The sequence below is a fragment of the Gekko japonicus genome, unplaced genomic scaffold, assembly GCF_001447785.1.
Source record: "Gekko japonicus isolate JY-2015 unplaced genomic scaffold, Gekko_japonicus_V1.1 scaffold2312, whole genome shotgun sequence".
NCBI lineage: Eukaryota > Metazoa > Chordata > Lepidosauria > Squamata > Gekkonidae > Gekko > Gekko japonicus.
This window is the reverse complement of record NW_015162019.1, coordinates 129,398-156,550: the sequence shown is the minus strand read 5'-3', so window position 1 is coordinate 156,550 and position 27,153 is coordinate 129,398. Positions and strand designations below refer to the sequence as shown.

Sequence of the window (27,153 nt, the reverse complement as noted above, 5' to 3'; positions counted from 1 at the left end):
AAGCTGCCCTCATGCTCAGTCCATTGGTTCATTAAGGTCAGTATTATCTATTCTGACTATCAGTGGCTCTCCAAAGAGCTCAAGTTGAAGGTCCCTCTACATCACCTACTACCTGATTCCTTTGACTGGAGATGCCAAGGATTGATCCTGGGACCTCTTGCATGCAAAGCAGTTGTTCTAGCACTGAGCCAAGTGACCCCCCCAGTAACTAGTGGTGCAAAAGGCTTTTCACTGCCTGAGACCCTGAAGAACTATTGCCAGTCAGTGTGGGTTAGGTGGACTGGCTTTGGATGTTCCACTCCCTTGCCTCTTGAGCAGACGAGTGAGAATCCCTACCAGTATGTAGTCCTGTAACGATGATTCCTTGACTGCCCAGTTTGCATCCCTTGAAAGTCCCCCTCTTTTTAGGTAAAGGGTAAAGGTTTCCCTTGCTTGAAAGCCAGTCAAATCTGACTCTAGGGATGCGGTGCGCATCTCTGTTTCCAAGCCGAAGAGCCAGCGCTGTCCAAAGACGTTTCTGTGGTCATGTGGCCGACATGACTAGACGCCGAGGCACACAGAACGCTGTTACCGTCCCACCAAAATGGTACCTATTTATCTACTTGCAATTTCTTGCTTTCGAACTGAATTTCTTGCTCCCCCTCTTTTCAGCTTCCTGCAAAATCTTTCTGTGTAGCTAGCCACCTGGTTTGTACTGCAAGTTGGGGGTGGGGGAGAGAAAAATTAACCTGGTTGCTTTGTTTCTAATTTGAGATACTGTCAGTTGGACCAAACTCTTTTTTTTAAAGACTCTAACTGGGACTTCGTGGTTGCCGGGAGGTGGGTGAGGTGTTAAATAGAAGCATAGACCATTCTGCTTGTTTGCAACAGCTCTGGAGTATGGCGCAATGTGGACTAGATGCCAAAGGCAACACCCACCCCATCCTCCTGTCCTCAAAGATACCTGTCTACCAAAGAAGGGTACTGGAGGGCGGTGAGCACAAGAGGTGGGATGGGGAAGTTTTTAGGAATGACATTTGACAGGGGTGGGCCTCTATGTGATGCCTGCATCTCTCCCTGTAAACCAGGAGGCTTCATGCCTGTTACTTGACTCCTCTCTTTGAAGAAGAAGAAGAGATTGGATTTATACCCCGCCTTTCACTACCCGGTAGCACACGCTAGCAAGGTCATGCTCAAGATACTACAAGCTAGGCGTCAACAGTACATGGATAGAGAACTGCCAGAAGTACAAGCTGGGTTTCGAAGAGGTAGAGGAACTAGAGATCAAAATTGCCAACATTCGCTGGATTATGGAGAAAGCAAGAGAGTACCAGAAAAACATCTACTTCTGCTTCATTGACTATGCTAAAGTCTTTGACTGTGTAGATCACAACAAATTATGGCAGGTACTTAAAGAGATGGGAGTATCAGACCACCTCACGTCTCTTGAGAAACCTGTATAAGGGTCAATAAGCGACAGTTAGAACCGGATATGGAACAACTGATTGGTTTAGCATAGGAAAAGGAGTACGACAAGGATGTATATTGTCACCTTGCTTATTTAATATCTATGCAGAGTACATAATGCGCAATGCTGGCCTGGATGAATCACAAGCGGGAATTAAGATTGCTGGGGAAAAGATCAACAACCTCAGATATGCAGACGATACCACTCTAATGGCAGAAAGTGAAGAGGACCTAAAGAGCCTCTTGCTCAGAGTAAAAGAGGAGAGCGCAAAAGTGGGCTTGAAGCTCAACATCAAAAAAACTAAGATCATGGCATCCGGCCCCATCACTCCTTGGCAAATAGAAGGGGAAGCTGTGGAAGTAGTGACAGACTTCACGTTCCTGGGATCCCAGATCACCACAGACTGTGACTGCAGCCATGAAATTAAAAGACGCCTGCTCCTTGGGAGGAAAGCGATGGCAAACCTAAACAGCATGATAAAAAGTAGAGACATCACCCTGCCAACAAAAGTCCGCATGGTCAAAGCAATGGTATTCCCAGTAGTCATGTATGGCTGCGAGAGTTGGACTATAAGGAAGGCCGAGCGCCGAAGAATAGATTCTTTTGAACTATGGTGCTGGAGAAGACTCTTGAGAGTCCCTTGGACTGCAAATCCTTTGGCCACCAAATGAGAAGGGAGCACTCTCTGGAGAAGACCCTGATGCTGGGAAAGATTGAAGGTCAAAGAAGACGGGGACGGCAAAGGATGAGATGGTTAGACAGTGTCATAGATGACACTGAACATGAAGTTGAGCAAACTTCAGAGGACGGCGGAAGACAGGAAGGCCTGGCGTGATCTGGTCCATGGGGTCGCGAAGAGTTGGACTCGATTGTGCGACTGAACAACAATAACTTCACTACCCAAAGGTGTCTCAGAGCGGCTTACAAACTTCTTTCCCTTCCCCTCCCCACAACAGACACCCTGTGAGGTAGGTGGGGCTGTGAGAGCTCTTGACAGAAACTGCTCTTTTTTCAAGAACAGCTACGGCTTGCCCAAGGTCATCCAGCCAGGTGCAAGTGGAGGAGTGGGGAATCAAACCTGGTTTCCCCCAGATTAGAGTCTGCACACTGAACCACTACACCAAACTGGCTCTCAATAGTTTGCTATTGTTTCCTGTGAAACTTTTGTCCCTGCAGTGGAAATACGGGAAAGAGGCCGAGCAGGAAAGAAGAAACATCCGGTATGCTCTGGCAATAATGGCTAATAATTCTTCTGATTGGATTTTTCAAAAAAAATGTATCATAAATAAAAAATAAATAAACACATCACTATTTCGGGCAGTATCTCCAGGCTGGTGAGCATTCGTAGCGATCAGAGAGGTGGCTGTGATCTTGCAGCGTCTGGTTTATTTCTCTTCTCTCTCTCCCCCCCCCCCCCCCCCCACATTTCCAACAGTTGCCATGAAGACAGACTACAGAATCATAAATAAAGGTACTGCTAAGCTGCATCAGTTGGAGGCTGTTGGCCAGCGGAGGGGGGGGGGAGAGGGGAGGATTCGAAGCAGTGCTGATGATTTAAAAGCGAGGCCTGTGGAAAGAACTTGTGGGGAGAGCAGCTTCTGAATAATAAGTGGATGGCTTTCCCTCCTCTTAGCTAGCAGAGAAGAGGCCACAACTGATTGAGGGGTGGGGTTAGCCTTCCCTATAAAGAAAGGCTAAAGAACGGGGAACTTTTTAGTTTATGGGAATAGGTGATCAGGCAGGGGGGAAGTGACATGATGAATGTTGATTTAAAATTATGGGTGAGATGGAGAAAGGGGAGGGAGAGGACTTTGTCTCCTGTGATTTATCCCTCCGATATATTTTTATGCTTGCTGTCCTCTGAGCTTAGGGTGGTGTAGGCGGTTCTCTGTTTCCCATTTTATCCTCACATCAAGCCTGTGAAGTGGCTTAGGCTGAGGCAGTGTGACTCGCCCAGTGCCGTCCTGCAAACGTAATGGCGGAGTGGTGGTGGGGAGTCTCCCAGATTCTGTTCCTGCACTCTAACCACTATACTTTCACTGGCTGTCTTGATTTTAGGGCACCTAGTCGCACAACAGTACAACTCAGGGCAACCAACTTGATAAGACAACATAAGAAGAGCCCTCCTGGATCAGAGCAGTGGTCCGTCCGGTCCAGCATCTTGTTTCACGCAGTGGCCAACCAGTTACTATGGAGGAAAGCCCTTTCCCCTTACTTGGGCTTCAGCTATTGTGGTTTTAAATTGCCTCCAAACATCCTATATGAATTTGACCCTCTTGTATTTCCCTTTCAGGTTCCTTCTAACCATTCCCCTCATTTTTGTAAAATTCTCTCTTTTGAAATCGAATGTTACAATTTTGGGACTTTAGGAGTAACTTTCCATTGACAAGAATGCAGAACATCACTGTTCCCAACCGGTGCAACGACCACCGCATCTCATGCCAGCTCTTGAGGCCCTCTCAGAGCCAGGTCCGAGGTCACTACCCCTTTGGTTGGCTTATATCCTTTATTCCAACCTGCTGCCTCTGCCCCCTGCCCCTAGCTTACTACCTCTTGGTACCTTTTCCCAGTGTGCATAACTACCTTGCCAATGCTGCTCTTCATGCCTCTGAACTTGAGAGCCAGTTTGGTGTAGTGGTTAGGAGCACGGACACTAATCTGGAAGAACTGGGTTTGAGGCTTCACTCTTCCACTTGCAGCTGCTGGTGTGACCTTGGGTTGGTCACAAGTTACTTCAGAGCTGTTCTTTCAAGAGCAGTTCTCAAACAGCTCTCTCAGCCTCACTAACCTCACAGGGGGTCTGTTGTGGGGAGGGGAAGAGAAAGGAGATGGTAAGCTGCTCTGAGACTCCGAGTGAAGGGTGGGGTATAAATCCAATCTCTCTCAGCATGAGCCAATGTGAGGTTGCAGTTCTGCCCCAAGTGACCTCATCTTTCTTCTGTCAGAGGAGACTCTCTGTGAACGTTTAGTGCTGCCTGTTTTCATCCGCTCAGCGTTTAGGATGTCAGAATGAACACAAATGCATTGCATCCATTCTGACATTTGCTCAGCTGCTGGAGGCCAGAGGCTTCTTTCCTGCTTCTGCTGACCTCCAAAAATCCCATAGCACATTTAAAAAAGTAGATTCCGAAGGAGGGGAGGTGTCTACAAGCTAACACAGGTGAGTGCTAGTTACAGTAAGATCTGTCTGAGCTGTCACTTTACCGGGATCTGAAGCTAATGAGAACGTATTACTTGATGTTGACAAATCGAACATGCAGAATTTTGCTAAACCAATGAAGCTCATTTCTTCTTCTGAGGAAGCTCACGACAAGGCCTTCTTGCAGCAATCCTGTTTAATGCTAGTATTTTCCAAGGCAGGTGAAAGGCCTACTATGCTTTTGGCAATGAATACTTTTCCCCGCACTGCTGGGACTTTGTGGCTTGTTCCGAGTGTTTTAATTATTCTTTTTAAAAAATTATTCTTTGGTTTTAATTATTCTTTTTGTGTTAAGATAAGTTGGTGGCATTTTTAAAACATATTGTACACTGCTTTCAGAAACTCACATTGACGAACGATACTACACACATCACCTGTTTACCTGTGAGAATTTAGTTCAGGGCAGTGTATATGGATCGCCTGTATTTTACTCGTACAACAACCCTGTGATGTAGGCTCAGCTGAGAAACAGTGACTTGGCCTGCAGTCACCCAACTGCAGGGGTCCCAAAACATGTTGAACCGGTGGGTGCTTTTGGAATTTTGAGGGCAGATGGTGGGGGTGCCACGGCAAAAGGCCTGCCATGGAGACTCAGTTCAGTCTCAAAACATTCAGAGTTTCCAAGCATTCAGGGTTTCGTCTGCTTCCAGCCTGGCCCTCCTGTTGCCTGGCTCCAGAGTTTTGTTGGGGTGTGTATATGTGGGGGTGCTTTATGCTTGTCCCGCCCAATGGTGTGCCTTTATTCCAGTGAGAGAGAGTTCAGCCGTGCAGATGCAAGAGAAGACGGGCACGGTGAACATTGTTGGCTCCCAGATGTGGAAAGGCCATCCCATGATTCTTGGCACTTCACAGCTGCCTCACCTGCTCCTCCCCCCTCCCTGGCACTGCAGTTTTCAGTCTCTGTCTAGAGAAAAAGCATAACTCTATAGCACTTGCCTGAGATGATGCGAAGGGCAGTTTGGGTTAGGAGTTGTTGTGGTGGTGGTGGTGGTGACGTATGCCCTGAAGGTTTCAACTCCAGGCTCAGGCCTGCTTTGAGAAGTGATAGGTCCTCTGAGACAGTGCTGGGGTGATCTCCCCCCACCCATGCTTCAAATGATTCCCCTTTCACACACAAGTTTTGTGAGTGGGTGAGCACTCTTGATAATTCTTGGCTTCCCCCCCCCCCATTCCAATGTTTCCACATGCATTCTGCCAGGACAGCAATTACCTGGGGGGGGGGGGGGACAAAATCCCTGGAGAAGCCCTGGGTTTCTGTTCCTGGGTTGTAAAGTTTTAACTGGGGATGGGGGGGAGAGAAGTGCAAAAGTTATGTGAGGACAACTGTGGGGAGGCAGATGCCAGGCGCCAGTTCTGCAATTGTCGCACTTTCTCTGCCTTGTTAGACAGCTTCTCCGTGAAGCAGCAAGATAGCTGGCAGAAGCACGGGCAGGTGTGAAAACACTCACTTCAGTCTGTGGTCTCAAGCTTAAGAAGCAAAATAGGTGCAGAACTGAAACAAAATAGGTGCAGAGAATTGAAAGAATTTTGAGGCTATGTGGGCTGTGCAGACGTATTGTTCGGTCTCACAAATAGGACATTATTATTATTTTTTAAAATCATGCCTTGCTGACACACAGTCATTTGTGGGGTCAGGGCCTCCCCTGTTGATTTCCCTGCATGTTTGTTTGAAGACGGGTTTTTGCTGCCATCGGAGGCCAGTTTTGCCCAAACAAGTTTCAGAAGTTGTTTACCCCTTAATTGCTTTTAGCCTTTTAATTAGTTTTGTACCCGCAGAGAGTAGCTGTGTTGAAAAGCAAATCAAAGGGCAGAAATGCAGAATAGAACGCTCCTTATCTTGTACTCTGTTCAAGTCCCACAGAGGCTGTGAGAGCTATTCCTCCGTCAAATGGTGAACTCGCTGTCCCCCACTCCTGTGCAGGTGAGGAAAGCAGCACATTCAGGTCACCTAGAGGTAAGATTGAGGTCTCTGCCTTCTTGGAGGACTCCATGGTTTTGGAGAAAAATATTACTTCGTAAATTAACCCAAAGAAGGGGAAAACCTGCTGGTGAGCACTGAGCATGCTCTAGAAAGGATGGCTCTCTGAGAACACTTGAGAGTCAAAGCATATAAAGAAAGGAAGGAGGGAAGAATGCTCTCGAAGTTTAGAACACTGGAAGGGGTGTGTGTGGATTTTAAGGAATGAGGCTGAATTTCCAAATTGCTTCTCCCACCATGATTCCACGTTGTCGCTATATCGAATAGAAGAGAATATCTTCTCTGCCAATTGTGAAGGTGTATGAAAAATAAGCCCTGCTGGGTCAGACCAGTGGTCCATCTAGTCCACCATCCTGTCCCGCATGGCAGCCAACCAGCTGCCTCGGAGAGCCAACAAATGGCAAAAAGGCCAAGGCCCCTCCCCTGATGTTGCCCCCTAACACTGGGTTTCAGTGGTTTAGTGCCTCTGAATATGGACGTTCCCTTTGCTCACCACTGATGGACCTCTCCCCCATGAAATCTATTTATTTAAATAAATATTTAAGCCCCTTTAAAGGTATCTGTGTCCATAACCATTGCTACATCCACTGGCGGCAAATTCTCCAGTTTAATTACTCATTGAGTAAAAAAACCTATTTCCTTCTGACTGTCCTCTGCCTATTACCCATCAGTTTCATTGGGTGCCCTCAAGCTGTGAAGAGGTGAGCCCGCTCTATCCACTTTCTCCACCCTACGCATTATTTCATAAATTTCTATCCTATCCCACCCCCCTTTGCCATCTCTTTTCCAAACCAAAAAGCTTTTATAGGAAAAGTGCTGCATCCCCCTTAGAGCAGCAAAACTCCATCTTACTCATGGGTGGCCTGCGTCTCTAGAAACTCAACAGATGTGTAGGTGTGCAGCAAAACTACATCTGTAAATTAGTTTTAACATGGAAGAAATACAAAAGAATCTCCCTCTTTGGAAAGAACCGCCTTTTGCAATCTATCTGGGTACATTCTCTGCACGCACCTGCTTACAAAACACCATTTGCCAAGCTATGGTGTTTTGTTTTCTGTGGTTGCTGAAGCAGTCCTCTTTACATGTGCACGCTTTACAAATTGCTGTGGACTGCAGTAAGAGAGCCATCTGCTGGCGTAGCTGGGGAGCTGCAGTTTGCTCACAGGGTTTTCTTGGGCTTGGAGAGGAGAATCATGAGTCAGGCCCAACCATTAAGAAACCTCAGATGCTCTGGAACCCGTTCCCTGTTGGTTGGGTGTATTTTAAAAGTCATGGCGCTGGCAGGCCCACTGCGATGTCCCCAGAGGACCCCTTTTTGCAGAACCCACTGTTTCTGATCCTTTCACAGGGCAGGTAACATCAGTCAAAGAGGTGGGCTGCATAGGCTGGCAGTGGTCCTGTGTGGCTTGGGGTTGTCCGGCCATTGGAGGGGGGGGGGTCCTTGGTGAAGCAAAATGGTAGATCCATTGGAAGGTGCTGTCCTCTGCCCTCTGTTCAGGCCAAAACTAGGAGGGGTGCTCCCGGCTTCTCTGGTCTTAAAAAATGGGGCTCTGCAGACAAAATGTCTGAGCCTTTCTTAAAGATGCAAAGCTTATCCAGCATTTTGCTCGCCTTGGTAACTGGAGATGCCAGGGACTGAAATCTGGGACCTTCTTGATGCAAAACACAGGATCTTTTAGTTGCAACCCTTCCCTTGAGTGGGGGACCCGCCCGTCTCTTGGTGTTCCCTGTTAATGGGTGCTGGGGGGTAGAGAATAAAATGGAGACTGTTGTAAGCCTTGCTGGAGGTATGGGTATAAATGAAGGTGTTCTATCATAGTTCTTTCCTGAGTGAGAGCCAGCATGGTGTAATGGTTAAGAGTGACAGACTCTACTCTGGAGCACCGGGTTCAATTCTGCACTCCTCCACATGAAGCCAGCTGGGTGACCTTGGGTCAGTCACAGCTCTTTCAGAGCTCTCTCAGCCCCAAAATAAGTCTAACTCGCCACTAAAATAGCTAGACCTTAAGGCTGCCAGACAGTCTTAGGATCTCCTGACTATACTACATACAATGCCATACGATTATTATTATTATGCTTTTCTGAGTGGCAACTGTTGCATGTAAGAAGAACCCTGCTGGGTCAGATCAAAATGAGACCTTTAAGGCCCTAAGTGGCTTGGAGTCACTGTATGAGCTTGTCTTGTCCCTGGTGGTGGAAAGTGTTGTCAAGTCGCAGCTGACTTTTGGCCACCCTTGCTGGGTTTTCAGGGCAAGAGACAAACAGAGGTGGTTTGCCATTGCCTGCCTCTGCACAGGGACTCTGGACTTCCCTGGTGGTCTCCCATCCAAGTACTGACCAGGGCCAGCCCTGCTTAGCTTCTGAGTTTTTATGAGATAGGGCTAGCCTACACCTGGGCTGTCCAGGTCAGGGCATGCTATATCTACCTTGGTGCTTATAAGTGACAGTGATACTGACAATGGACAGGGTCCTCTCCATCGTGGTCCCCTCCCCAACGTCCAGTCTTCTGAGATTTGGATGCCAGGCTGAAACATATTATTTTGCCCGGGCCCAGTGGTTTGTTTGGTTGTGTTTGTGGGTTTTTTTGGCATTCTGTGTGTGTTTATTCCTCTTCTGGATTTTATGTTTGTAATTTTTATTGTTGGGGATACTGCTTAGACTTGCTGTTATTGTAAGACTATTTTGGGATGTTATCACTGTGGCTATTAGGTACTTGCCCCACCAAGTGTCTGGAGATTTCTGCTGGTTTATTAATTGCTAGGGATTGCCTTGATTGTTTTTTATAAGTGTGTATGTTTTTATTGATTTAACTGAGTATGTTACTGACATGCACTTCCTGAACCAGTGTGCTTAAAATAGCTAAACAGATAAAGGGGATCCATCACATTCAGCAACCTGCTTTCCGCAGGTGCCAGTTAAGTGCTCCCAGGAACCCTTAAAGCAAGACATGAAAATGATTATGACCTCCCCTTTTCTTTCTCATAGCCTCTGGAGTGCAGAGGAAGACTGCCTCTGGACATGGAGGCTCTACTTTCCTATCATAACTGCTGCTGCTGTACCCATCCTCCAAGAATTTGTCCAATTGCCCCTTTAACGCCATCTAAGCCTGTAACTGTTGTCCCATCGCGAGGCAGCAGATCCTGTAGGTTTAAAATATAATTTGTTGAGGTCATAAGAACATAAGAGACACCAATGTTGGATCAGGTCAAAGGCCCATCCCGTCCAACACTCTGTGTCACACAGTGGCCAGAAATACCAGGTGCCATCAGGAGGTCCACCAGTGGGGCCAGGACATTAGAAGCCCTCCCACTGTTGACCCCCCCCCCAACACCAAGAAGACAGAGCATCACTTGCCCCAGAGTCCCTATCTATACCTTGTGGCTAATAGCCACTGATGGACCTCTGCTCCATATGCCTATCTAATTCCCTTTTGACGCCGTCCATGCTTGTAGCCGCCACCACCTCCTGTGGCAGTGAATTCCATGTGTTAATCACTCTTTGGGTGAAGAAGTGCTTCCTTTTATCCATTCTAACCCGACCGCTCAGCAGTTTTATGGAGTGCCCACGAGTTCTTGTATTGTGAGATCAAGTGAGAGTGTTGATTTCTTGTAAACTGTAGCTGTTTCTTTTGTTTCCGTTTTAGGAAAGAAAGCATCAGCTGCACAAGGGAAAGCAGATCCCAGGTTCTTTGCCATCTACCTAACAGGTAAGCCTGGAGGAATGGTAGGTTGCTGCATTCCCCCCACTCCCACCCCGGGGGTGAGGCAGTGCCCCGAGCAGCCCCTGAGAGGGATAACTCCTGGGGTAACTGTTTCTCTGGGCATCCTGCGTGTGTTGGGTAGCGAGATCCTAGAGGAAGCTGACTGGCAGCGTGAAGGGCATCAGAAGGTGATGCTCAGTGGGTTTGTATGTGCATGGGGTGGGGGTGGGAATCTTATAAAAACAGCCTTGAGGGTACTACAGACTTTCTGTGAAGATGGAAGGGTGAGTGGAACCTGACTGCAGACTGCAAAGGTGGATGTTACAATGCAGAACCTTTTCACTTTGACTGGTGTGGGAGGACTGTCCCTTTGTTTAAATATCCTGATCTAAAGGCCCCTGGCAAAAGCAAGAAGGCCAGTGCCGTACTTGCAGAGGAACTAGTTTGAGTATTTAGGTGTGGGGGCACATGAGGATCACAACGATGGTGCTTGGTGTGTATTTCCCTGTTGCTGAGTATGGTCCCTCCTCTGCAGCAGGAGAGGTTTTGCTCACCTGCTGGAGCTTGTAACGGCATGTTTCTCTAAGTGGTCCTCAGTCACTGGGTCGTGATAGCTTGTCTGTTTTACACGGGTTCCTCTTTTTATTTATTTATCTATCTTTGCATTCATACCCTGCCCTCCCCGAAGGCTCAGGGCGGCTCACAAGGGGCACGAATGCCCAAGTTAAAGCATTAAAACAATACAGAATAATATAAAATACAATGAATACAATTAACTAAATTTACTTTACGGTGCTCCAAAATTATTTAACTATAAAAGTTCAAGATGGGATTCTAAAATGATTAGCAACAAACAACAGTAATAATAAATATAGCAGCAACAATATACGTCCATATGGCGTTGACCTCTGCCAGGCACGTCTTGCACCCCCAGTAGTCCCGGCTCTGAAGATGGTCAATTTGCAGGACTAATGAGGGGGGCGTAGATAGAATGATGGTGACGATGGTGACATAATGATGATGGCATAATGATGGTAGTGGCGGCGGCTCCTACTCAAAAGCCTGGCAGAAGAGTTCCGTTTTACAGGCCCTGCGGAACTGCACCAAGTCCCGCAGGGCCTGGATCTCTTCTGGGAGCTCATTCCACCAGGTAGGAGCCGCCACCGAGAATGCCCTAGCCCTGGTAACCACAAATTTGGTGTTTCTGGGGCCTGGAATGTCCAGGAGATTTTGATTCCCTGACCGTAGTGCCCTTGGGGGAACATGCGGGGAGAGGCGGTCCCTAAGGTAAGCCGGACCCTGACCATGGTATCCAGGAAGGGAATTTCATGTCAAACCGTCCTGTTGAATAAGTTTGCTGCTTCCAATTAATTGTTAAATCTTTTGCTTCTTGTCTCCTAACCCCCCTCCCCCCAATTCATAATCCTTCCTTCTCCTGTGTATTGGTTATTTTGTAAATGCACTTGGTGGAACCTAACCCCCCCCCCCCGGACTTCTCCGAATGGTTTAGGCGCGGGGAACCACCTTGGAGGGGCTGTGCCCACAGCATAGCTTCATGCATCCTCCTGAAGAGATGGGGGGAAATTTCTTATTTTAATGTAGGCTGGTAATGGATAGGATGGCTCTTCACATGGATGACCCCTCTGCATGTGATGAATAAAAGAAAATGAAATGCAAACAAAAGCTAACTGCCACCCCGCAGCCCCTGGTTCTCTTTTGGTTTGCTTCGCCTGCAAGCTGAGATGCCTTTTTCATTGCCTCAGTTTTTTCTCTTGCAATCCTACGCCTTCTTATGAAGGACTAAGAAGGACTTCATTCTGAGTAAATTTGATCTTTTTTGCGTCAAGTCATAGCTGACTTATGGTGACCCCTGGTGGGGTTTCAAGGAAAGAGACATTCAGAGGTGGTCTGCCTCTGTGTAGTGACTCTGGTATTTCTTGGTGGTCTCTTATCCAAATAAAGGCCAAGGCCGACCCTGCTTAGCTTCTGAGATCTGACAAGATTGGGCTAGCCTGGGCTATCCAGGTCAGGGCAAAATGTGGTTTAAGATTTCATTATTTAAGTGTTGCGTGTCATCCCCCCCACCCCAATGATTTCTAACTTGGTGAGAGCAGCTCTCAAACCAGCACCAGTCTAAATCCAAGCAGGGCTGGCTGCTATTGAGTTCCAGCCTTACGTTTTATGAATGCAATTCATAAAGCGGATGAGTTAAGGTTTTTAATTCAGAAGGCAGTATCAGACCCAGAGGTTGTGCTGAACCAGCTTGCTAAGTACCAGGTAACTCTTGAGACCGACCCTGGACTGGCTGACTGTTACCTGCATTCTGCTGTGTTCGTTTATGAGCAAAGCTGAGCGGCCGTGGTCCTGTGACGTAGAGTGCCTGCTTTGCCTACAGAAGGTCCCTGGTTCAATCTCTGGCACCTTCAGCTAAAAGATATCTCATTAAAGTTTTCTGTGTCTGAGGCACTGCTGGGCTTGGTGGTCCAAAGTCCTGAGTATATAAGGCAGCATCATATCTTTAAAATGCTCTCAAACCGCAGTTTTGGGGTGCTGGGCAAGCCAGGTTGAAGCCATGTAAGGTGCCCTCTTTGCTGTCTGTAGCATCCGTGACAATGAAATGTGAACCACACTTCTTAACTTGCATCTTAAAAGTACATGTTTTGGTTCTGTCCCTCTGACTCATAAGATTTCCAGTTAGAGGAAAGCAAGATGTCTGCTAGCATCTTAATCCATTCTGAAGACCGTAATGCGTTTATGGAATGACTCCCCACCCCCCCAGACTCCCAAGGGAGTTATAGCTGTTTGCTGTATTATGTCCTCTCGAAAACAGCCTTGATGTGAAATCTTGAACATTAACACAGAGTGGAGTGAGAACTTTGTGCGCTTCTCACCACAATACGTTTGGTGAGAGACAGTTTGGTGTAGTGGTTAGGAGCACGGACTCTAATCTGGGAGAGCGGGGTTTGATTCCCCACTCCTCTGCATGCAGCTGCTGGTGTGGCCTTGGGTCAGTTACAGTTTCTCTCAGAGCTGTTTTCTCAGGAGCAGTCCTTGAAAGAGCTTGCAGCCCCACCTACCTCACAGGGTGACCGTTGTGGGGAGGGGAAGGGAAAGGAGATTGTAAGCCGCTCTGAGACTCCTTCGGGCAGTGAGGGGTGGGGTATAAATCCAATTTCTCCTCCTCCTTCTCCTCTTCTCCTCATGGCTGGAAACCATGAGTGGGTTTCCAGTCCTGGGTATCAAACGTAAACTGACATCCGCAGACTTGGACCTTGCTATGTAAATGAACCAACCTTTCATTTAAAAAAAAAATTAAAATTCTGCGTGAGCGAACTTACTAAGTCTGTTCTCTTGTGGGAATCATTCACCAGGAAGATAATTTCAGAGGGCAGCCGTGCTGGTCTGCAGTAAAACAGCTGGATTGGAGTCCAGTAACCCCTTAGGGAGCAGCAAGGTCTTTGGAGTACGATCTTTCACGAGTCAAAGCTCATGACAAAGGGAGCTTTTGACGCTTGAAAGCTTAACCCCCCCCCAAAAAAAATCTTGTTGGTCTTGAAGCTGCTGCTAGACATGAATCTAATTGATCAGCTAGGAAGATGACTACTTCCCTTCATTCTTCGTGTGTGTGTGTAAAGTGCTGTCAAATTGCTTCCAGCTTCTGGCAGCCCAATGAATGAACGACCTCCCAAATGCCCCGTTGTTAACAGCCTTGCTCACATCGTGCGGACTGCTTCCTTTATGGAGTCTGTCTTTCTGCTTACTAGCCCCGATTTCCCCAGCAACTCTCACAGTGTGCAAACATCTCATATAAGTTCTTGGATAATGCACAAGGGACATTCAAGCCATATCCCGAAGGCAGAGAAGCTGTTGTATGCAGGCAAAGCCGTAAGGCTTTTCCGCAAGGACACGTTATATTTCCTTACTTCACAAAGACCATTTCGCCTCAGCCTCTTTCTAGGTTGTGGCTGTGCCCTGAACTCCCTTCCCCTCTCCAAAGACTAAACTCTGCTGGGTGTTCTGTCCCTTGCAGACCTGATGCAATGTCATGTCGGTTTCTCAGCGACAGGATCTTGCACCATGAAGAAGCACTGAAAAGAGAACATTGAGGTGACGTACCTTTGTCAATGACAGTGCCTGGTGATTTTGTCCAAGAGGCGATTCCGGGGTTTTGTCTTCTCTTAAACTTCAGTTATATCCCGAACACTAGGAAGGTGACTAAGCCGTAGGCCGAGTGAGCTAATTCTGAGGACAGCTGAGCCATATAGGTTGAGCTCATTCTGAGGACATCCAATTGTAAATGCTCTGCGGGGAAACCAGTGCTCTCTTGCTCAGGTGCAGGCTGTTTTAATGAGGAAATCTATTAATACATGGGTCTCAGGTGTCCACTCTCAGAACTCTAGTGAAAGCTAGGCGGTTAACGATTTGCCACAAGAGGGCAGCATGTATCCACGTATGGTTTTGTCAAAATGCTACTTACCCTGCCCTATTGGACACTTCCCCCCCCCCAAAAAAATAATGAACTTCATTAGGTTTGTAGCCAATATGTAGGTAGACATGCTAGAAGTGGTAATGAAGAAGTTATTCTGTTTATTTTCTTTCTCACTCCCTCCTCAAGTCACATTGAGTTCTCAAGGCAAGAGATGTTCAGAGGTGGTTTGCCATTGCCTGCCTCTGCATAGCAACCCTAGACTGCCAAATACTGGCCAGGGCTGACTCTGCTTAGCTTCTGAGATCTGACGAGATTGGGCTATCCTGGGCCATCTAGGACAGGGGAGAAAGGTAGTCGTCGTCTACTACTACTACTACTACTACTAGTTGTTGTTGTTATTTTGAATTCAGTCATCATTACTATCTAGGTCAGGTCATTTTCATTTTAGGGACAGGAAATAAAGCATCCCACTGTGAAGATGCCAACTAGGGAAGCTTTTGAGTTCAAATCCTGTATAACCCTGGACTGCCTGGATAGCTGTGGTCTCTCTGCATCTCACATCTCACTGTCTCTCACCCTAGAGCTATGATGCTGGGACCAGTGAAACTGGGTGGCTGTAGATTCAGGGTACGCAAAATGATGTGCTTCGCACAGTGATCAATTCATACGGGATCCGCTCCTACAAGTGGAGATGGCAAGCATTTTAGAGGGCTCTAAAGGGGGGGATTGGATGTTATTTTATTTGTTTACAGAATATATTCTCTGCCTTTCTGCCCAATCTGGGCCACCAAAGCGGCTAACGATTAGAAGCAGAACATGAGGGAACATTATAAAACGGTCACGAAACGAACTGGAAGCAACAAAAAAAAAGAAGTAGTAAGGTACATATATAAAAGCACAGAGCCATCAATTAGGAGAGGGGGAAGAAAGGAGAGGGAAGGGAGTTCCCCACCCACCCATGTCTCCTAGTCACTCCCAAGGAGAATGGACCTTCACGGTAAGTACCAACGTGCCATTTTTATTCGCCAGCTCAGTGCCAGCTCAAACAAGAGAAGAGAGACCATGAAGCGCTGTATACATTTACTGCACCTTTTCATGTTGGGTCTCTTTGTACGGCAAGGCAAAATCCAACCTGCAGGCAGACCAGCAAGCATTTTGTGTGCTTTGTGGCCCACTTTTCCTTGTACGTGACATCTCTGACACTATGACCCAGGAAAGCTTCATCTTTGAGGTCTCACTTTGAGGTTCGTAAGCGGACTGGCAGCTTGCAATCAAATAGCTTTAATTTGCAGCTGGTGCATGACATTCATCCGCCTTCCCCTCTTTGGCGGCAGCAAAAAGATACTTTTGTAAACCCGCCTAATGATTTATCCTGTCCTATACTTCTAATGAGCGTGAGCACTTGCTAACAGAACATTGCTCTTGCCTGCGAGGCCGGGTTTGTAGGAACAGTTCCCTTTCCTCATTGCTCGCTGCAGAGGGATGAGGGTTCAAAAATAGTACTGGGTGTCATATGGTTCCTGTCATGCAGCCAGTATCCCACAATGCCTTGGAAAGAAATCTTGGCAGGCAGACCGCATATATGGAGAATATGGCGGCCTGTGCTGCTCCTTGACTCTCTGGATTATCTGTGTGTGTTCACAGCTCAGGCGGTTTTGTCTCCTACTTTACTATCAGTTCTCAGACACTTCACCTTGCTGGTGCAGTGTACTAAGGGTGGGTGGCTTGCAGAACACACCATATGAACACGTGAAGCTGCCTTATGCAGAGTCAGGCCTTTGGCCCATCGGGAACAGTAAGATCTGATTTGACTGGTGAGTGTTTCCTGGATCTTGGGCAGCGAAAGGCCTTTCTCACCAGTCGCTAATTGAAATCCTGTGAATTGCAAGATGCCAGAAATTGAACCTGGAACTTTCAGCAAGCAAAGCATGTACTCCACCACTGAACACTAGGCTCTCCAGCTAAAAGCAGGAAAACAGAACTGTAGAAGTTCACCCTCCCTTTGGTAATAATAAGAAGCAGACATAGATACCAAGTAAAACCATTGATCCACCAAGACCACTGTTGACCAAAGAAAGGTCTTTCTTAGTAACAGATGACCTGTAACTGAAGGCTGAAACTGTGACCTTCCACGTGCAAAATAGGTACTAAGCCATGGCCCCTCCCCTACATATTTTTTCAGCAACCCTGTAAGTAGGGATGTCATCCTCCAGGTGGGACCTGGGGATCCCCTGGAATTACAGCTCATTTCCAGACTACAGACATCTGCAGACTATAGAGATCAGTTCCCCTGGAGAAAATGGCTGCTTTGGAGGGTGGACTCTATGGCATTGTACCCCACTGAGGTTCCCGTCCTCCCTAGGTTCTATCCCCAAATCTCCATGAGTTTCCCTAACTGGATCGGGCAACCCCATCTACCCCCATCCCCTGCCAGTGGCCAGGGAGGACCCGGCAACCCTACCTGTAAGGTAGGTCAATATTATAATCCGCCACGTACTTCGGACAGTGGAGGGGGATTGAAGGTATGTGGCTTGCCCTAAGGCCACTTGGGTAAGATTTATTTATTTATTTTTATTTATTTATTTTGGATTTATATCCCGCCCTTCCGAATTGCTCAGGGCGGCTAACATACGGCTAGTGCCAGAATTAAATAAATAACATACAATAAAACAGCGTTAAACTTCCACAATAAAATCCCATAAACAATGTTTAAGGTGCTCTGATGTTATCCTATATATAGATCCCCAAGATGGACAGTAATCCCAATTCGACGGCCAGCTTTATTAAATAGCGAGGACTCCAGCGATGATGTTCTGCCCGCTTCCGCCAGGCGATGCATACCCCGCATAATAGGGGTAAATGGTGTAACAGTACAGCGGTGGTGCAATAGTGGCGCCGGCAGCTCCTACTCAAAAGCCTGGCGGAAGAGTTCCGTCTTGCAGGCCCTGCGGAACTGCACAAGGTCCCGCAGGGCCCGGATCTCCCCCGGGAGCTCATTCCACCAGGTAGGAGCCGCCACCGAAAACACCCTGGCCCTAGTAGGGGCAAACTTAACGTCTCGGGGACCTGGAACTTCCAGGAGATGGAGACTCCCCGATCATAGTGCTCTTGGGGGAGCATACGGGGAGAGGCGGTCCCTTAGTTAAGCCGGACCCCGGCCATTCAGGGCTTTTTATAGTGGAGGTGAGATCTGAACCAAGGACTTCCCAGTTGCTAGCTCAGTCTCTCTTTCTCGCTCTTTTTCAGTCAGTGTGCTGCACCAGCTCGCAGAGCAAGGAAGACAGGGATTTGGCAGGGCTACATCTGTGTGTGGTTGTTTTAGAAGCAGTAGCCTTTGGGAGCTAGTGATAGGGACTCTTGCAGAGCTGTGGTGGAAGGGGGCCAAGTTCAAATCCTCACTCTGCCATGGAATCGTCCTGGGCGGCATTGGGCCATTTGCATTGTCTCGGCATTACCTACCGCACAGGGTTGTTGTGAGAATAAAATGGAGAAGAAGTGGATGATATGAACCGCTTTGGGTCCCCACTGATGAGAAAGGATGGGGGGGGAGGTATAAAGGAAGTAAATGAATACATGCTGCTGAAGGCAGCCTGCAGCTTTGTGCCTGAGGAGAGCCTGCCTTGCTCCCCAGAGGTCCTAGAGCCTTCCCACCTGGAGGATGGTCCCAGGCACCTGATCCTAGGTGCTTCCCATGCCTGACTTGTTACTCCTCCGCTTCCCTTCTGCCTGTTGGATCAGCATTAGGTAAGCTCTGCTGACTGGGACCCGGGTGGACCCATGATGCCCTCATAGCCCAGAAGACAGCAGCCCGCTGAACCTCACTGACACACTACCTGGAGTAAACCCGCTCTGTGTAACGGCAGGCTTCGGGTCATGTGCCGGAGCCTGCCTCAATTTCAGCTAATTAGACCTTTTTTGTGTAATTAGTCCTTTGTTGGAACAGCGCGCAGCCATGTTCCTGGAGGATGAGTGTGCCCTTGCATGCATCGCCTCTGCCCCAGTGCAGGCTACGGAATCCCGCTGGGAGAGGCATGCCCGAGGTGTCTGGGATGAGGGGCTTCCTTGGGAGGGCTGCAGCTACTTTGCATATTTAGTGCAGTGATTTGGATGCGCCCCCCCCCCCCCCCCCATAGCTGCCTCACATGTGCATATCACAGCATGAAACAGCAGGGCTGTGTCACTGACTCCAGGCTGCCCCTTGGGACTTAGGTACAGGCTTAAATCCCAGTTAACGTTCATTGTTTGCTCTTGCTGGCGACTTCTTAGTTTTAAAAAACCCCAAAACAGACTTGGTGAAATGGTGCTTCATACTTCTCTGCGTTTTCTTTTTTCCTGCAAGTCCTTCCATGCAGCAGAAGCCCAAAACAGTCGTCATCTACGTCTCTTGGTTTTTGCTTGTGCAACTTCTGTGTAATCCGGCCTTTTAAAATATATGTATATAACATGAGGAAGGAGGAAGGGCAGCAAAGGCCCAGAATGAGCACAGCTCCGCTGAGTAAATCAGTGCACGTGGTCTGAGTTGAAACAGGCCATGCTGTCTCCGCAGTGGCTTTTTATTCCACAGAAATCATCCCCTGCCAGGCAAGCAGTGGAGTTCTGAACTCTCTGCTCCCTGAGAAACAAGACGCTTTGCGTCAGCCGCTGACCAGGAGGATGGCACAACCTTGCTCTCTCGGTTGCCTGCATTTCGGAACGGCCTCCCTGCCGCACATCTCCTTGTTTATCCCTGGATGGAACCCGATAGCAGTTTCTGCAGAAAGGTCAATGGCATCGTTCTGGAAACCACATTTGACTTCTGAGCAAAGGGGGGAGGGGGTGCGCCACATGAGCGCTGGAGAAGGGACCGTTCTCCTCTTGCATGGCTGCGTAGGTTTTCTTGTGTCTGGGACATGACGGCCAGCCTCTGAGCTTCGCCAAACTCAGCTTGGGCAAGGCTCTCTCCAGGCAGCAGCCCTCCTGTCTCCCGAATTTCCTCTCTTCTCATCCTTCCCTTTCCCTGCAGTAAACAGGATCTGAGGGACTGCTCTGTCCCACCCCTCCATATTTTCTCATTTTCAACTTTGCCCGAAAGAGGGGGGTGGTGCGGTTAGAAGTGGAGTGTGCGCTGTGTGTAAAGTATGTCAGGGAAGGCCCCCCCCCAATCAGCCTTGTGTGTTTTTTCTCTCTGCACAGGAAGTCCTCTTGTGGAGTTTTACAGTAGCTGCATGCTTACAGCCGTGCGCATCTGAAATTGGCTTCAAAATAAAGTTTCTCCCAAATGTTTCATGCTCTTTGACCCATAACTTTTTGTTCTGTTCTGTTCCAGTGGATGCTTATTTGTTATTTAGATGGGACGGGGAGGAATGTCGCTCACCCCACATATTGTTCCTCAAGCTCTAGAACTTTTGACCCCTTTGCAGTGTTGACCATCCAGGGGTCCGGGTGCAAAGTTCTTTCATGTAATGGCTTGGCACATCGAGGCAGATTGTTGCAGGAACTGTGAAGGGGGGTGGGGGAGAGGCAGGGAACAGTTACTATTGGTCCTTTCAACTCCAGGGGAGTTTTAACACGCTGGGAAAGTTTTTTGAGATGGACCGGAAGTCTCTGTATCTTCGCCAATGGGACCATTGCAGATTAGGTTTTTGAGGGGAGGAGGAAGAGGTGTGGATGTGGGACACGTCAGCCTGTCGCACAGTTGTTGTTCATGCCAGTCCTGCTTGTGCTGCTGCGGGGGGGGGGGGGGGGGGGGGGCAGTGACCCAGAGGAAAGTGCACGGAGGGTGCCTAAATTGACTTTCACTTTTGTGTGTTTAAATATGCATCTTCTGCCTATTACCCCCACACACACACACACATATACAAGTCTGCAAAATGGCTTGCAGCAGCAGAACACCTGCAGCAGCTTCACAGCTGTGCAGCTCCACAGAAGAAACAGTCCAGAGGGAGGGGAGCAGCCAGCGGTGTGGCTGCCCTCCCTCCTTGTACCATGAGTGGCATCCTCCCACTCTTCTCGGTGGGTGGCACTTTCCTTGGACACAGGGAGCCTTCCTCAAACACCAGAGGCTCTTCGTTCAGCGGGGGACAAGGAGACGGACGAGCTTCTGAATGTAGGGAGTTCTGCAACGTAGAAGCCGCCGCCGAAAAGGCTCTGCCACAAGTAGCTGGCAGCCTCACCTCTGACCAGGCAAACTCCTGTAAAAAGAGCAGCGTTGGCCAGTCTCAAAGTCTGGGCAGGCTTACAAGGGCTGAGAGGATCCTTCAGGTACTTTGGACCTGTGCCAGTGAAAGGTCAAAAAACAGTACCTTGAATTGGGCCTAGCAGCATGCCAGCAAGCGATGTGGCTGACATAACATAGGGATAAACAGAGTGTGCCTCTCTAAGGCTGTGGTCACATGCGCCAGTTGAAGTGGAGGGGAAGCGAGGGTATTCCCTCTGGAGTAATTCAACCCGCAGTTGCAAGATCACATTTCCCTTCGTAGCTGCAGGCTGAGCCCGTCACTGTGTGATCCGATGCAACTGCGAGTGAGTCTTTTTTTTTTTGCTGTTTCCCATGCGCATAAATGAGGAATCGCACCTTTGCACTGAGGGCCCCCTATGGGTATGCGATGATGCGCATACTGGGAAGAGCAGGGGGAAAACGGCACCGAGCCGGGATGGCCTGATCAGACCATCCTGATGGCATGCATGTGCTCTTGCGTGATCAGACAGGGGAAAGTTTGTCTATGGCCCATCGCAACCTGTTTACTACCAGATTTTCTCCAGTGTCTTTTTACTCCACTTCTGCAGTGGAGCAGCATGGATTGCCAACGACTGTGGGATGCTTCCCAGATGTTGCTGTCTGATCGCGCCCTTTAGATCCGTCGGGCATCCGCACCTATGTCGGATCTACTGGCGCATGTGATCGCAGCCTAAATCTCTAAGGAGGTGGGTAGCCATAGTCTAATAGTCTGTCACTTGTCCATCTAACTCTTTAATCTAGTCCTTCCTCTGTGAAGCTGAATGCAGTGTGCTTGGTTCTCCTCTTCCACTTATCCTCACAACAGCCCTGTGAAGTAGGTGAATCTGAGACTGAACAACTAGCCAAAGGCTGATTCAGTGAGCTTCATGGAGTGAGAATTTGCACCCGGGTCTCCCTAGTCCTAATGAGCACTGTGATCTCTGTCTCTTGCGCTACATTCTGCCGTAACTGAAGCTTCTGCGTTGCTTTCAGGGGTAGCCCCACACAAAGTGCATCACAGTGGTCAAGTTTAAGATCCTGAAAGCTTCAATCAGTGCAGCAAGATCCCTTGGGGTGGAGTTGACATACGTTCAGATGAATTTTTGCAAAACCTTCTCTTAGCAATTTCCCCCCCTTGCTATCAAATCATTGCTGACTTATGGCAACCCGGTGGGGTTTTCCAGGCAGGAAAAGTTACAGAGGTGGTTTGCCATTGCCTGCCTCCATGTCATGACCTGGTATTCCTTAGAGGTCTCCCATCCAAATACTGACCAGGGCCAACCCTGCTTAGCTTATGAGATCTGACGAGACAAGGCTAGATAATAATAATAATAATAATAATAATAACAACAACTTTCAATTTATTAATCGCTTTCCCCACAAGTGAGCTTAAAGCGATTTACAGTTACACTTTTAGACAAGGGACTAACAAATGTTTGATAGGGGATAGGAAAGACAACATATAATTCATTTTAATTGCACACGCCGTAACCGCACGGTGGAAACGTCTCGGGCTTTGGATCAGTCATGTCCCGAACGGCTGTGTCGACCAGCTTGATGACATTGGGGCTTCAGGACTCGTATGTCGTATCGCCACACTGCCACCGCCTGGCCGGAGCATCCCACTGCAGGGATTTTTCTGTAGCCGAGTAGAATCTTCTGCCTTCCGATCCCGGAGCAGGACGTCACAACCGACAGCTAACACCTTCCCACAGGGGAGTTGGCGTGCCCACCCTCTCTAAGGAGTGGTTCCCATTTTATCTACTCGCCGAGGCTTTCGAATCGCTGGGTGGACGATGAGCTAGGGACAGCAGGCTAGCTGCTCACACCAGCGCGGGATGATAAGGCTGGACCTTAGCAGCTATGGCCTCTCTAATTAAAAAAAACAGAGCCAGGTTATTAAATATTCAGCACGTGTAATATTACTGGGAAATGAATGATCTGTGATAACTCTGGGGTGGGGCTTTTCCTAGAAGACAAGACTCTCTCTTGCCCTAGAATGACTTCAGGTTGTGGTGGGTGTTGAATGTTCAAGAGTGCCCTTGTTCTAACATTGACTCATATCCATCTATAGGGGGGAGTGTTTGAACTAGAATGCGCTGAGGGAGACCTCCAGGGCATTGTGCTGACTCCGTAATACTTCCCCCACATGCTACTTGCAGGAGAGATCGGGTTGGCCCTCCTCGGACTTTCTCTGCCGATGGGTTTAGGTGTCAGAGAGTTTGAGTGTGCTGTTTGGAAGACTGTGGCCAGCCATTCTTGGAGCTTGGCATTTGACGCCCTCAATTTAACTCCCAAAGCATTTAAGAAATTGCATGTATTTTGCAGGGCCAAAGGAATTGGCTGCCCCCCCCCCCCCCACTGTGGTGAAATTGCATGCAACGGTTCAGATGACTGAAGGGAGGGGAGGCAAAGCCTAAATTGCAGGAGGTGAGATGGTGCATGTAGATAAGCTGTCTTGCTTGTCTTCCTGGAAGATTTCGTAAGGGGTGCAGGAAAGGACAGGTTCATGTTGAGGAGGTCTTGAATAGCCATTGCAGTGGGTATGCAAGGGCAGTCAGGGGGAAGTGACTGGGGGTTCCCCGGACATGGAGAGAGTGCAGGGACCCTTTGAGAAATTTCACAGCTCAAAATAACTGCTCTTCACTCCTTGTGCAGTTAAGAATGGTGGCCATATGAAGCTGCCCTATACCAAGTTGGTATCATCCATCCATCCTGCCCATAGTGTCTCTTCCAGCTGACAGTGGCTCTCCCAGGCCTCAGACAGAGAAAGACCTTACCCTGGGCGCTTTAACAAGAGATGTTGGGGATTGAACCGGGGACCCGCTGCATGCAAAGCAGGTGTTAATCCATTTTCTTTCCGCCAGAGTCTTCAGCAACAGGACAGTTGTTGACAAGAGGTTAACCCATTCAGACTCTCAGAGGGCTACCCTAATTGGAGCGGGGGGGGGGGGGGAAAAGAAAGGAACACGATCTGGTGCATGTAATTTCTCACTGCTTGATTATTGGGGCTAAACTATTGTGTGCATGTGAGCAAAAGAGAGATCAAACCCTAAAAGTGGCCACAGAAGTCCAGCTGGTGCTCAGAGAAGGGCACGTATGTGAACATCATGCCGTGTTGTACAGAAATAGCTGCTGTGGGTGGGAGGGAGGGGTTCCTGCCATGCAGATATCTGTCAGATTTAATCATCATTGTGGGGGAGAGCACAAGTCTGCAGGATTGGAGAGCCCTTTCAAGGAATGCCTCCTTAGCATGAAATGGTGACTCCAGCAGTGTCTGCTCCGTCAAGTCTGTCCAGAAACGTCGTTTCGGCTTACTCTCTGGGTGACTCCCATGCCAGTTTACGTTTTACAGTGGAAGCAGCCACCTGTTTGCTCCTAGGTATGTACTGCAGGCTCCCCACACCAAACCACCTTCTCAGAGATGCACATTCCTGGGCAAGAAGCCCCATGCTGTCCTCCATGAATTCCAGGCGCCCACCCGAATGTTCTCGTCTCCTGTTTCCCGTAAGGAGGCATGAGGGGAATTCTAACCATCTGTTCCTCCCAGCTTAGCTCAAGGGCAATTTGAAATCCCTAGGGGGGAGGTCAGTGGGTCCATGATTGGACTCTCCAGAGAGAGAGAGAGCATGTAACGGGTGTTGTGGAAAACTTCATGGAGGAACAGAGGCTGTCAAGAGGCAGAAGGGGCAATTTGTATCTTGACTTTTGGGGAGCTGTTAGAGCAGACCTCGCAATGCTGGGCCGGCTCAGCAATAATAGTGCGTAGAAGTACTGCCCCTGTGCTGCTCAAACTAAGGCAAGAGCCCCCCCCCCGCCTCTCCCCAAAGATGTAAAGAGTTTCACCTCCCAGTAACTTGTTAACTAGGTACAGGAGAGAGGAGGATGAGAGAGCAGCAGACAGATGTCTACAGAAATGGTTCCTGTCCAGTCTGAAGCTGATTCTGCCGGCTATCCCTCTGCCTCACAGTTTTCCTGATTGGTGTCCCCTTTCCAGGAATGCAAGGTCTTCCAAGTCTTCTGTGCCCCCACCGGTCCTTGTGCTAATGACTCTAATGACTTGTGAAGAGCCAGCGTCTCCTGTTTCTCTTTTGTTTAATTCTGGGGGGGGGGGGCAAGGAAAGGGTATCAAAACCTCACATTAATTGAGGCTGGTGGCTAGAGGCCTGGAGAGCAGGGCCCTTTCGATAACCAATGGGCTCTTGTATGCCGTGCAGGCCATTGCCTGGGTTCGTGTGACAGCGGCAAGCTTGACCCAACGGATGACCTGTTGGAGCACCTTTTTAGCCAACAGAGAGTTCCAGGCTCTGCTGGTTAGGTGATGGGAGTGGGTTTGATTTCTGTTGTGCGGCTGCAGGAGGGACCAAAAGGCTGTGCAAGCGGGGGGCAGGGGGGAGCCTTTCCAAAGGCCTCCATATTCTCCAGGCCTAGAGCTCAAAGCCCTTCTTTGTGGCCCTCCTGGAATTTCTTTTGGATCTGATACCTCTTTCATGGCTGCTTGAAGCCATTTTGTCTTCATTCTGACCGGCCCTCCCTCTCCTGTACCCTTGGTGCTGCTTTATACCAGGTCAAGCCCACGGGCCATTTCAGTCTTCTCTGACTGGTTAGAGCAGGGGTCCCCAACCTCTTTGAGCCTGTGGGCACCTTTGGAATTCTGACACACTGTGGTGGACACAGCCGTAAAATGGCTGCCACCAGAGGCGAAGTCAACCATAGAATGGCTATCACCCTTTACCTTCAGTCACACTGAAGATCTTTTGTGCTTGGCAGTAGCTGCTCCCAGTTTTCAATAATCTGCACAGCCAGTCAAATCTCCAGAGGCCAGTCTGGAGCCCCGCTGTGACCCAGAGCATGCTTTCTAAAGCCACTTGGTGGGTGCCAGAAAAGGTGTCAGTGGCCACATTGAGGACCACTGAGTTAGAGGCTCCTCCAGCATCTCAGGTACAGAAACACCTTTCTCTGTTCATCTCTTCATGTCTCAGACAGAGAAGGGCCATCATGGCCGCTGACCCTTTTTAACTGCTGGGGTTAGAACCAGGACCTTCTGCATGCAAAGCTGGTGCTCGGCCACTAAGCTGGTGTCCTTTCTTGACTAAAAGCAAGAGCAAAACTCCTCAGCACTGTTCTTCTGAACACACGAAGCTGGCTCTCACTGAGTCAGACTGGCAATCCATCATAGGATCACAGAGTTGGAAGGGGCCATACAGGCCATCTAGTCCAACCCCCTGTTCAATGCGGGATCAGCCTAAAGCATCCCTGACAAGTGTTTGCCCAGCTGCTGCTTGAAGACTGCCAGTGAGGGGGAGCTCACCACCTCCGTAGGCAGCTGATTCCCCCGCTGAACTACTCTTATTGTAAAAGTTCAGGATTGCCTGCTCAGACTGAGAGTGATGAACACATGGAATTCCTTAGAGGAGGAGGTGGTGGCAGCTACAAGCACGGACGGCTTCAAGAGGGAATTAGATAAGCATATGGAGCAGAGGTCCATCAGTGGCTATTAGCCACAAGGTATAGATAGGAACTCTCGGGCTGGGGCGAGTGATCCTCTGTATTCTTGGTGCTTGGGGGGGGGGGGACAACAGTGGGAGGACTTCTCGTGTCCTGGCCCCACTGCTGGACCTCCTGATGGCACCTGGTATTTCTGGCCACTTCGTGATACAGAGTGTTGGACTGGATGGGCCATTGGCCTGATCCAACATTGGCTTCTCTTATGTTCTTACGTACTCTTATGACTGGCAGCAGCTCTCCAGGGTCTCAGGCAGAGAGGGATTTCCCCAATATCTCTGCCTTCTGCTAGCAGCCGATTGAACCCAGGACCTGCTGTGTGTTCTGCCACTGGACAGCCTGTCCCTACCCTGGGGCAGCCAAGTCCCTGGTGTAAATGTATTAACTGTCTTTGCTGAGTGGCGGTTAGGGGCATGTGACTTTTGCTCACCAAAATCCAAAAGGAGAAAACAAACCGCGGAGCTGGTCACTGGCTCAGCCCAGAAGCTGTCTCTCTCTGCTCAAAACAATATTTTTGTTTTTCCCGACTGGTGAGAGCTGGCTTGAATTTCAGCTCCGTTGGATTCTTGGAATCGGTCCACCCTGATCGCCTTCGCTTTGCCTCTCATGTAGTAAGCAGGGTGACAGGAAAGGACGGTTGGGCAACGTGGCCTTACTGGAAGGCAGGAAGCTGTTCTTTCTGAGGAGAGCTGCAAGAGG

At 48.9% G+C, this 27,153-nt stretch overlaps 1 protein-coding gene across 2 annotated transcripts in view; it reads left to right on the top strand.

Moving 5' to 3' along the window:
* Positions 1-27,153, top strand: part of GNG7 (guanine nucleotide binding protein (G protein), gamma 7) — a 140,489-nt gene that overhangs the window by 19,271 nt on the left and 94,065 nt on the right. For both annotated transcript variants that reach the window (XM_015405501.1, XM_015405500.1), the window contains one exon: positions 10,268-10,330. The gene's annotated coding sequence lies outside the window, so the exon portion shown is untranslated. The remainder of the gene's footprint in view (positions 1-10,267; positions 10,331-27,153) is intronic.